Genomic DNA, 11926 nt, shown 5'->3' with positions numbered 1-11926 from the left:
TCTTATTTGTAGGTTTGGATTTGAAAGAAATAGGAGGGAATGAAAGAAAACTAGTTTAGGAAAAGAATGAGCATCAAATCATTAAGAAGGAACTGAACAATCTTTAATAAATTAGGCATATTTCTTTGTACACTTGGAATTTAAATGTGAGGCCATAACCATTGGAAAGTAGACTTCTAGGATTTCAATTTAGACCCAAGAACCACCTAAAACCAAGTCCATATAAGGGAGATATGCCCATTTGAAGTTAGGTTTCAGAGCAGATTTTGTTGACCTGGGCCCGAGGGAAATGAACAGCCTTTAATAAATTAGGCATTTATCTTTGTACACTTGGAATTTAATTGTGAGACCATAACCATTGGAAAGTAGACTTCTGGGGCTTCAATTTAGACCCAAGAACCACCTAAAACCAAGTCCATATAAGGGGGATATGCCCATTTGAAGTTGGGCTTAAGAGCAGATTTTGTTGACCTGGGCCCGAGGGAAATGAACAACCTTCACTAAATTAGACATATCTCTTTGTACACTTGGAATTTAATTGTGAGGCCACAAAAATTGGAAAATAGACTTTTGGGGCTTCAATTTAGACCCAAGAACCACCTAAAACCAAGTCCATATAAGGGAGATATGCCTGTTTAAAATTGGGCTTAATAGCAGATTTTGTTGACTCGGCCCAAAACAGCAGCAACCCCGTTTTTCTTGGTTTTAGTTCGGTTGGGACACCCCATTAAGCCATTTTTTGATCCATTCAAGTGCACCCACTCATCCCTCAACATCCCCACTCATCATCTACACATCCCACCATCTCCACTCATCATCCACTTTCATAATTACACTCCACCATCTCCATTTACCATCTACTTTCATGATCATATCTCATCATCCCTACTCACCATCCACTTTCATAATTACACCCCCACCATCCCCACTCACTACCTACTTTCATAATCACATTCCACCATCTGTCACACCCCAAATCCGAGCATGACCGGCCGTGGCCCACAGGGACTTAGCCCAAGGCACACGTAAGCCTAAACATGAATCCAATCACATTGAACAACTGAACAATAGTCTAATAATAAATAACCGAAACTCAATCCAGACATGTCACAATTATAAACGGCAAAATCAACCGTAATCAAAAAAACCATCCAAACTTATGGGATATAAACAACCCACATATCAAAAATAATCCTAAATGAACTTCGATAAGAATAAATATAAATATGCACAAACTTGACATAACACTCTAAACTAAAGGAATGCCCTAGAGGTCCATGCAATTGAGTCCCCGCTACGCCATGAGTCCACTCTAAGTCCTTCTAACACCTGGAAATGGTAACAACTAAGTCAGCTGATAGCTCAGTGAGTAGCAACATGGATAGTAAATACAGTTTTGAAAACAGGGTTCAATTCCAAAATAAGATATATATCACAGAAACTAGATTGGCATACAGTTTGGTAAATACAATCTGTTTCAAAAAGAAGGTTCCGCAATTCAACACTTAAAATACTCATGTCTCGCAAGAACATGATAAACGACATTTTCCACTTAAAACAGATTATAACATGAACACCAAAAATTTTCTGGGTACCAATAAAAACAAATAATCTGCCACACATTTCTCAGGCTATAAGCCCCGTTGGATCCAATACCGAACTAAGAGTCATCCTCAGGGTGGCACCTGGGCCTTTTCTCAAAGACGATCCGATTGAAGGTCACCTAGTTGTTTTTAAAGGTCTGTTCCTTACAATCGTTGAGCACTAGAGTCATCACGGCCCAACCCGGATCTGTTCCCTAGTGGCCAGAGTCACCACACACAGTGGAATAATTTCCCTGGACTAAATACACACATGGTCCCAATAATCAATACACATCAGTTTCGCAAAACATGGTAGTTCATCATTATAAACATGAGACCAAAACAAATAGTTTACAGTATGCCAAGTTCACACATGTTTCAGAAATAATTTGATTCAATTGATAATATAATAATTTATCAAAACAGTTTAATCATGAAACAACAATTTAATTTTTCCAACAGTTCAGGGTAGGGGAGCATTTATAAAAATATGTAGCATGAAACTACTCACCTGAAACACAATAATATGATCCTCGAATAGAGTGTAAAAGTCCAACTAGTGGCCTGAACCAAGTATAAAAACTACGCGTCACAACTAATTTAAAAATACTAGAGAATAAGAATTAAGTAACCTCAACTAAAGCGCACTAACACGACTCAACCCAGCTCACCGTTACTCTTAAATATTACCTAAGTTCATGTTCTTCAAGGTCTAAAATCACCCAAGACATAGATTCCAATCGAAACTTAACTAAAAATAACTTTAAGATGAAACAGTGTTTTAAACAAGTTTTCTCAATCTATTCGCTAACTTTGAAAATTACAAAATCCACTCCACGCTATTCGAAAAATTCCAATAACCTCCAGATATGATCTAATATATCCTAAGTTTCAAACCCAATTGGTTTCACTTGATTTGCTTATCAAAATAATTTTCTACAATTTATTATATCCAAACAGGTTGTTTTCTGCAGCACTTTAAAGAAATTAACGGTTCTCTTAATATACAAGAGCAATCAATGCAAGGCCAAAAACGTACGAAACTAGACTCATAACCGGTTCTAATGACACTAATTTGATAATTTTTGGATTTATACCCAAAGAGAACAATAATCCCGAATTTACTGTTTCGGACTGGTTTCCTGGACAGATTTGAATACCTCAATTTATATGGATTTCGACTCCCAAAAATTATGAAAAAATTCAGATATGCAATTCAATGTGTAATTGATCGACTGTAAAAATTTCAGATTAAAATTCATCCGTTTGATATGGTTTCTTGATTTTTAAAGTTTGTGATTCTGTGAAGAATTTTTGGACTAAGAATTACACCATTCTTTATACATAAATTTAACTCCTCAAATTTCTTAACAGTATATATATATATATATATACAAAATACATAAACCTACAACTTCTCCATCAATGATCTAAATAATAATAGAGTAAGAATAAAGAACAAAAACAAAGAAAAAAAAAAAAAGAAAGAAGAAAGATACCTACCACACCCAAAAATTACTCCTTGTTTGCAATCCCCTTTTTTCTTCTTCTTTTCTCTCAAACTTCTTCCTCCCCGTGGCTGTGTGGCTGCTGCTATAGAATGTATTAGGAACCTAGGGTTTTTCTTTTCTTTTCTTTGTTATACATAACATAAATGACTCTAGACAAAAATGTCCTTTGTTTTATTTTATTTTATTTTATCTCTCCATTAATTTAAATAAAATACAACTACTATTAGATCAAAATATGCTTACTAATTTGACACTTAATTTTATTTTATTTATTTATTTATTTTTAAATAATAAATCTTGCCTTTAATTTGAAGACTTTCACCATAAATTTATTTTAGGTTTTAAAATTAATTAAAAGATCCTCCAATAATATTTAATTTGCACTTAAAGATTCATAATAAAATATTTGAGATTTGTAAAATTATTATTTAGTTATTTACTTAATTTTTATATTCGGGTTCTCACATTCTCCCCCACTAAAAAAAAGTTTCGTCCTCGAAACTAACCTGAGTAAATCATGAGAATAGATGTGGGTACTTCTCGCGCATCTCGTCCTCGCATTCCCAAGTCGCCTCTTCAACTAGATGATTACGCCACAGTACCTTAACCAATTTAATGACCTTTGTACGCAACATTTTCTCTTTCGAATCCAAAATCTGAACAGGTATCTCCTCATACGAAAAAATCCTTTCTAATCTGAAGCGGCTCATAATCTATCACATGCGACGGACTGTGCACATATTTCCTCAACATAGACACGTGAAACACATTATGCACTCCTGCCAACCTAGGGGGTAGAGCAACACGGTACACAACCTCACTAACCTTCTCTAATACCTTAAATGGTCCAATGTATCTAGAACTCAACTTTCCTTTTTTTTTTCCAAACCTGATCACTCATTTCCATGGTGATACTTTCAAGAATACCATATCCCCCACATGAAACTATAAGTCTCTCCTACGATGATCAGCATAACTTTTTTTTGTCTACTTTGAGCTGTCAATAATCTCTCTCTGATGGTGATAATTTTCTGTGTAGCATCCTCCACCAAATCAGGTCCCAACATTTGCCTTTCACCAACCTCATACCAACACAAAGGAGACCTACACTTCCTTCCATACAAAGCCTCATAAGGAGTTACTCCCAAACTAGAATGATAACTATTATTATACGCAAACTCCATGAGCGGCAAATAATCATCCCAATTACCTCTACACTCCAAAGTATAAGCCCTCAACATATCCTCAAGGATTTTAATAGTCCTCTCCGATACCCCATCTGTCTAAGGGTGATAAGCTGAACTAAAATTTAACCAAGTACCCATAACTGACTGTAACGCACCCCAAAACTTAGACACAAAACGAGGGTCCCGATCTGACACTATTGACACAGGTGCACCATGCAATCTAACAATCTCCTTCACATAAAACTGTGCAAATCGAGCTAGAGAATAGTTCATCCGAACTGCAATAAAATGTGCTGACTTGGTTAATCTATCAACAACAACCCAAACTGCATCGTGATTACTACTAGTACAAGGTAAACCACACACAAAGTCCATGGTATCATGATCCCACTTCCACTCTGGTATAGGTAAGGGTTGTAGTTTCCCCGCAGGTTTCTAATATTCTACTTTAACTTGTTAACACACCAAACACTGAGCCACAAATTCTGCAATATCTCCCTTTATACCATTCCACCAAAAATGTTCATAAAGATCCCGATACATCCTAGTACTTCCAAGATGAATGCTATAACTATAACTAGAACTATGTGCCTCTGCCATAATCTCCTTCCTCAAATCACAACCAACAGAAACACAAATTCGGCTACGGAATCTAAGCAACCCGTCATCACTAACCACAAAGTCTACATTCTTACCCTCTGCCATCTCTCCTTTAATACGCTCACACTGGTGGTCAATCTCCTGTGCTAAATGAATCCGTTCTCTAAAGGTTGGCTGAACTGTCAATTGACTAAAATAAGCCCTATCACCAGGCGTAACAACCTCAAGCCTCAAACGTCTCATGTCTTCCACAAAACAACTCTTAATACACAAAGCAATTGTATCTCCAATTGCGACCTTCTTACTCAAGGCATCCGCCACTACATTTCCTTCCCTGGATGATACAAAACATTTACATCGAAATCTTTTAGTAACTCAAGCCATCTTCTTTGCCTCAAATTTAGTTCCTTCTGTGTGAAAATATACTTCAAACTCTTATGATCAGTGTAAATCTCACATGACTCTCCATACAAATAATGTCGCTAGATCTTAAGAGCGAAAATCATTGTTGCTAACTCCAAGTCGTGCGTAGGATAATTTCTCTCATGTACTTTCAACTGTTGTGACGTATAAGTAATCTCCTTCTTATGCTGCCTGGGCACACATCCTAAACCTTGTCGTGAAGCATCACTATAAATCACAAAACCACCACCATCAGTAGATAAGTCAAGGATTGGAGCTAATATCAACCTTTGTTTAAACTCTTAGAAGCTACACTCACAATCATCATTCCACTCAAACTTTACCTCTTTCCTAGTGAGGTTTATAAATGGCAAAGCAATACAGCAGAATCCTTCCACAAACTGTCTATAATATCCAGCAAACCCTAGAAAGCTACGTACCTCTATCACAGAAGTAGGTCGTGGCCAATCAACGATTTTCTACCACCTTCGTGCTATCCACAAATACCCCATCTTTACCTACCACATGACCCAAAAAGGATACAATGCTCAAAATTCACACTTCTTAAATTTTGCATACAGTCTCTTCTCCCTAAGGATCTAAAATACTACCCTCAAATACTGCTCATGCTCCTCTTTACTCCTTGAATAAATTAGGATGTCATCAATAAACACTACTACAAATTTATTCAGTTGGGGTTTGAATACTCTGTTCATCAAATCCATAAATGCGGCTGTTGCATTTGTGAGACCAAAAGGCATCACCAAGAACTCATAATGCCCATAACGGGTTCTAAAAGCAATCTTAGGAACATCCTCATCCCTTACTTTCAACTGGTGATAGCCTAACCTCAAGTCAATCTTAGAGAATACTTGAACTCCCTACAATTGGTCAAATAGGTCAACAATACGTGGCAAAGGATACATATTCTTCACTGTGACTTTGTTCAGTTCTCTATAATCAATACATAATCTCATAGACCCATCCTTCTTCTTCACAAACAACACAGGTGCTCTCCAAGGTGAAACACTAGGCCTAATAAAACCTTTGTCTAGCAACTCCTGTAACTGAGTTTGTAACTCCCTCAACTCCAACGGCGCCATTCTATAGGGCACTTTAGAAATAAGTGTTGTGTCAGGGACCAAGTTAATGGAAAATTCTACCTCACGATCTAGAGGAAGTCTCGGTAGATCCTTTAGAAAAACATCAACACAATCACTCACTACAGGCAATTCCTCTAACTCCTATTTTGGCAGTTTATTACTCACCACACAAGCTAAATAATCATGACACCCTTTTCTCAACATTCGGTTAGCCTGAAGGGACAAAATAAAACAAATAGAAGACCCTTTCCCATCTCCCTGAAAGAAAAACTCATGTTGTCCCAGTATAGCAAAAACTACTCCCATTCTAAAACAATCAATAGAAGCATGATGCTTCGTCAACAAATCCATCTCCAAAATCACATCAAAATCCTCCATCTCTAAAGAAATCAAATCCACTAGAAAAATCCAACCATCCAAGTTTACCACACAAGATCTACAGATATCTCCCAATACAACTGTTTCTCCTAATGGAGTAGACACGGTAATACAAACATTAAAGGCTCACAAAGAATAGACAATCTGTGTAAATATCAAGGTGCCAACTCTTAACCTTCAAAATGAAATCAAGAACGATTCAACACAAGCTTAAACAATACTAACTTAACCAAACACTACTAAGGACTATAGGGACTCGGACCTCGTCTAAATGATGAAATGCAAGATATGTAACTCAATAAACCTATTGCTCTGATACCACAATTGTCACACCCCAAATCCGAGCATGACCGGCCGTGGCCCACAGGGACTTAGCCCAAGGCACACGTAAGCCTAAACACGAATCCAATCACATTGAACAACTGAACAATAGTCTAATAATAAATAACCGAAACTCAATCCAGACATGTCACAATTATAAACGGCAAAATCAACCGTAATCAAAAAAACCATCCAAACTTATGGGATATAAACAACCCACATATCAAAAATAATCCTAAATGAACTTCGATAAGAATAAATATAAATATGCACAAACTTGACATAACACTCTAAACTAAAGGAATGCCCTAGAGGTCCATGCAATTGAGTCCCCGCTACGCCATGAGTCCACTCTAAGTCCTTCTAACACCTGGAAATGGTAACAACTAAGTCAGCTGATAGCTCAGTGAGTAGCAACATGGATAGTAAATACAGTTTTGAAAACAGGGTTCAATTCCAAAATAAGATATATATCACAGAAACTAGATTGGCATACAGTTTGGTAAATACAATCTGTTTCAAAAAGAAGGTTCCGCAATTCAACACTTAAAATACTCATGTCTCGCAAGAACATGATAAACGACATTTTCCACTTAAAACAGATTATAACATGAACACCAAAAATTTTCTGGGTACCAATAAAAACAAATAATCTGCCACACATTTCTCAGGCTATAAGCCCCGTTGGATCCAATACCGAACTAAGAGTCATCCTCAGGGTGGCACCTGGGCCTTTTCTCAAAGACGATCCGATTGAAGGTCACCTAGTTGTTTTTAAAGGTCTGTTCCTTACAATCGTTGAGCACTAGAGTCATCACGGCCCAACCCGGATCTGTTCCCTAGTGGCCAGAGTCACCACACACAGTGGAATAATTTCCCTGGACTAAATACACACATGGTCCCAATAATCAATACACATCAGTTTCGCAAAACATGGTAGTTCATCATTATAAACATGAGACCAAAACAAATAGTTTACAGTATGCCAAGTTCACACATGTTTCAGAAATAATTTGATTCAATTGATAATATAATAATTTATCAAAACAGTTTAATCATGAAACAACAATTTAATTTTTCCAACAGTTCAGGGTAGGGGAGCATTTATAAAAATATGTAGCATGAAACTACTCACCTGAAACACAATAATATGATCCTCGAATAGAGTGTAAAAGTCCAACTAGTGGCCTGAACCAAGTATAAAAACTACGCGTCACAACTAATTTAAAAATACTAGAGAATAAGAATTAAGTAACCTCAACTAAAGCGCACTAACACGACTCAACCCAGCTCACCGTTACTCTTAAATATTACCTAAGTTCATGTTCTTCAAGGTCTAAAATCACCCAAGACATAGATTCCAATCGAAACTTAACTAAAAATAACTTTAAGATGAAACAGTGTTTTAAACAAGTTTTCTCAATCTATTCGCTAACTTTGAAAATTACAAAATCCACTCCACGCTATTCGAAAAATTCCAATAACCTCCAGATATGATCTAATATATCCTAAGTTTCAAACCCAATTGGTTTCACTTGATTTGCTTATCAAAATAATTTTCTACAATTTATTATATCCAAACAGGTTGTTTTCTGCAGCACTTTAAAGAAATTAACGGTTCTCTTAATATACAAGAGCAATCAATGCAAGGCCAAAAACGTACGAAACTAGACTCATAACCGGTTCTAATGACACTAATTTGATAATTTTTGGATTTATACCCAAAGAGAACAATAATCCCGAATTTACTGTTTCGGACTGGTTTCCTGGACAGATTTGAATACCTCAATTTATATGGATTTCGACTCCCAAAAATTATGAAAAAATTCAGATATGCAATTCAATGTGTAATTGATCGACTGTAAAAATTTCAGATTAAAATTCATCCGTTTGATATGGTTTCTTGATTTTTAAAGTTTGTGATTCTGTGAAGAATTTTTGGACTAAGAATTACACCATTCTTTATACATAAATTTAACTCCTCAAATTTCTTAACAGTATATATATATATATATATACAAAATACATAAACCTACAACTTCTCCATCAATGATCTAAATAATAATAGAGTAAGAATAAAGAACAAAAACAAAGAAAAAAAAAAAAAGAAAGAAGAAAGATACCTACCACACCCAAAAATTACTCCTTGTTTGCAATCCCCTTTTTTCTTCTTCTTTTCTCTCAAACTTCTTCCTCCCCGTGGCTGTGTGGCTGCTGCTATAGAATGTATTAGGAACCTAGGGTTTTTCTTTTCTTTTCTTTGTTATACATAACATAAATGACTCTAGACAAAAATGTCCTTTGTTTTATTTTATTTTATTTTATCTCTCCATTAATTTAAATAAAATACAACTACTATTAGATCAAAATATGCTTACTAATTTGACACTTAATTTTATTTTATTTATTTATTTATTTTTAAATAATAAATCTTGCCTTTAATTTGAAGACTTTCACCATAAATTTATTTTAGGTTTTAAAATTAATTAAAAGATCCTCCAATAATATTTAATTTGCACTTAAAGATTCATAATAAAATATTTGAGATTTGTAAAATTATTATTTAGTTATTTACTTAATTTTTATATTCGGGTTCTCACACCATCCCCACTCACTATCTACTTTCATAATCACATCCCACCATCTCAAGTCATAATCCATTTTCCTAAAGCACACCACACCATCACCATTCATCATTCACCTTCATTATACATTGTCCCCCATTAACTCCACTTTGTCTTTCACCATTGCCCACTTGCATTGGCTATATAATAAGAGCTCTAGTCTTGAATTGAGGGGAGGATTTTTGAAGAAGAGAAGGGCAAGGAGAGAATGCTAAAATTATGTTAGAATTTGAGGGAAAAGAAGTCTTAAAAACAAGAGAGTTGTTTTGCCAAGCTAGTGAAGTTACATAGCCTCTTACATCTCATCTCCTCTTGTCAAAAATCACTCAAAGCCTTAACCAAAGAGAGAGTATTCTTGCCAAGAAAAGAGTGATCATACACTTGTTCAAAACCGTCATTTTAAGTTCAAATTCCAAGCTTTTGAATTAAGGATTAAGATCATAATTCACAACCTTGAGAGTGATCAAGAGGAAATTTGAAAATCAAGATGTTCAATATTTCTTTGCAGGGTGAATTTTTAATTCTTTTATTTCTTGCATATTTTATCTTATATTTATTTTCTTATGTTAGTTTCATATTATGTTCTATCTTATATTTATTTTCTTATTTTAGTTTCATATTACTTTTGTTATAATCTTGCATATTCTATCCTATATTTATTTTCTTGTTTTAGTTTTGTAGTAGTTATGTTATTTTTTTTTCTTATTTTAGTTTCACATTAATTTTGTTGTAATCTTGCATGTTCTATTTTATATTTATTTTCTTGTTTTAGGTTCATGTTAGTGTTGTTGTAATCTTGCATATTCTATTTTATATTTGTTTTCTTGTTTTAGGTTCATGCTAGTTTTGTTGTAATCTTGTATATTCTATCATATATTTATCTTCTTGTTTTAGTTTTGTAGTAGTTGTATTCTTTGTTTTCTTATTTTAGTTTCATATTAGTTTTGTTGTAATCTTGCATGTTCTATTTTATATTTGTTTTCTTATTTTAGATCCATGTTAGTGTTGCTGTAATATTGCATATACTATCTTATGTTTGTTTTCTTGTTTTAGGTTCATGTTAGTTTTGTTGTAATCTTACATATTCTATCTTAATATTTGTTTTCTTGTTTTAGTTTCATAGTAGTTGTGTAGTAATCTTGCATTTCCTAGCTTAAAGCTATCCTCTTATATTAGTTTCATATTATTTTTGTTGTAATCTTGCATGTTCTATTTTATATTTGTTTTCTTAATTTAGGTTCATGTTAATTTTGTTATAATTTTACACTTTCTCTTTTTGTTTCCTTGTTTTAATCTAACCGCTAGTAGTTAGTCAAGCCAGCTACATATTTCTTGTTTGTTCCTTTTCTTAGTTTTGCAACAAGACAGGTTTTGCTAGGCCCAGTTGGTCGGCCAGCCTATTTGGTCGGCCGATTAGCTTCTTTTGGACAAGACGATATTGTCTTCTGATGTTAACCAACTTCTAGTAGTTTCCAAGGCACATGAAGCTTTTTCTTTTATTTATTTTATTTTGAGTGTTTTGTGAGGTTTTTTTTTTATTTTGTTGTAATATTCTCCTCATCCCTCTCTAATTTGGTTTGTAATTATTCTTTCAAGTGTTGTAATAATTCCCCGCCCTGCTTTTTTCTATCCCGTTCTTTTACTCGTCTTCTTTCATTGTGAATATGCATCATATTTTGTTTTTCGTTATATCCATGCTTTGCATCCATGTTTCATACATCTTGATTCGGCTAAGTTTGCATTTGTAGATTTAATCAATTCCTATGTGATTATGTGTGCTACCTAATGTTCTTGAGATGATTCACATGTCATATCTTAGAAGCCGAATCTTTAGTTGCATCTCATGAGTGAATTGCATTAGGATTTTGTATATAAGATCATGCATGTTTTACTAACTTTGTTTTGTAGCTTGTTTGCGGGACGTCAAACATGTAATTTTTTATGCTTTAGCATCCCGTTTGTGTGTATTTTTCTTACTGTGTTTAGCATTCTACCATGAGGCTATTTGCTTATATGATATAACTATGTGAATGCTAGTGGATGGAGGTTGTGTTGCTTAATTTGGAATAATTTGATTTTCATGTTAGTAAACTCAATTTATTTGGGTTGTACATCTTCAAAACTCTTTCAAAATTACATGAAATCAAGTTGTTCCAAAGTGGGTGACATAGTCTATACTTATATGCTTCACATAGTAAATTTTAGGATTTATTAAAT

The 11926-nt window shown here is 34.5% G+C and overlaps 1 long non-coding RNA gene across 1 annotated transcript; it reads right to left on the bottom strand.

The window, feature by feature from the left end:
- Positions 1–1079: 1079 nt before the first annotated feature.
- On the bottom strand, positions 1080–9540 carry LOC145801268 (uncharacterized). The gene is made up of 5 exons (XR_014342468.1): positions 9213–9540; positions 8221–8273; positions 3087–7455; positions 2095–2147; positions 1080–1329 (listed from the first exon to the last, which is right to left on the bottom strand). It is a non-coding gene; the product is annotated as an uncharacterized LOC145801268 (long non-coding RNA).
- Positions 9541–11926: the final 2386 nt, after the last annotated feature.

This window comes from Camellia sinensis, chromosome 10 (genome assembly GCF_055761805.1).
Source record: "Camellia sinensis isolate YWXY chromosome 10, ASM5576180v1, whole genome shotgun sequence".
Taxonomy (NCBI): Eukaryota; Viridiplantae; Streptophyta; class Magnoliopsida; order Ericales; family Theaceae; genus Camellia; species Camellia sinensis.
Note: the sequence above shows the minus strand (reverse complement) of the source record. Positions and strands in the feature narration are given on the sequence as shown.